Below are 1,001 nucleotides of genomic sequence, written 5' to 3'. Positions count from 1 at the left end.
AGAGTATCTTATCTGAAAAAAGCGGTTGACAATATTCAAGCTAATTTGGAGAAATATAAGGTTGAATGGGAAAAATGGGGATGCACTTTGATGTGTGATGGTTGGACAGATGGAAAAGGGAGGTCTCTTACCAACTTTTTAGTTAATAGTCCAAGCGGAACAATGTTCTTAAAATCTATTGATACCAGTAATGTGATCAAGGATGCTAAACAAATGTTTGAATTGTTAGATTCTATGATTGAAGAAATTAAGGAGGATAATGTCGTGCAAGTTGTGATAGATGGTGCTTCTAATTTTGTGGTAGCAGGAAAGATGTTAGAAGAGAAGAGAACTATACTATTTTGGTCTCCTTGTGCAGCCCATTGCCTTGACTTAATTCTTGAAGACATCGGTGAACTTCCAGTATTTTACAATACGATTACAAATGCCAAAAAAGTCACAACTTTCATTTATAGACACACATGGGTCCTAAATTTATATAGAAAATTAGAAAACACTACACTTTCTTAGATTACAATTTCATAGATAGATTTTAACACCTACTTTTTATTTTTATATTAGATTTCATTATGACAAAAACTTCAATCTGGATGAAGAGGTTTCATATGGTTTTGTATGAGACCATAGAAAAAATGATCCCTGATAAAAGGATTAGATTTCAACTTGATCAACAACTTGATAGATTCAAGAAAGTCAAAGGATTATTTGGAAGAAGCATGGCAATTGACATTAGGGATAAGAAGCAACCTGGTATAAATTTTAATTTTTTTTTCAAGATTTTATTAAAAGCATAATTTCACAATTATAAATGTTAGTTTTTTATTTGACATTGCAGCTCTTTGGTGGGAAAGTTATGGTGTTTAGGTAAAAATTTGCAAAATCTAGCAATGAGAATTTTAAGTCTCACTTGTAGTGCTATTGGTTGTGAAAGAAACTGGAGCATATTTGATCAAGTCCATACCAAAAGAAGAAACCGTTTGGAACAAGAAAGACTAAATGCT

The 1,001-nt window shown here is 31.9% G+C and overlaps 1 pseudogene; it reads left to right on the top strand.

Annotated features, from left to right (window-relative positions):
- Positions 1–887: 887 nt before the first annotated feature.
- LOC146882394 (uncharacterized) overlaps positions 888–1,001 on the top strand; it is a 504-nt pseudogene continuing 390 nt past the window's right edge.

Source organism: Vigna unguiculata, chromosome 10, assembly GCF_037176805.1.
Source record: "Vigna unguiculata cultivar grain cowpea cultivar isolate G323 ecotype 2 chromosome 10, ASM3717680v1, whole genome shotgun sequence".
Lineage (NCBI taxonomy): Eukaryota > Viridiplantae > Streptophyta > Magnoliopsida > Fabales > Fabaceae > Vigna > Vigna unguiculata.
This window is presented reverse-complemented; position numbering and strand designations above follow the sequence as displayed.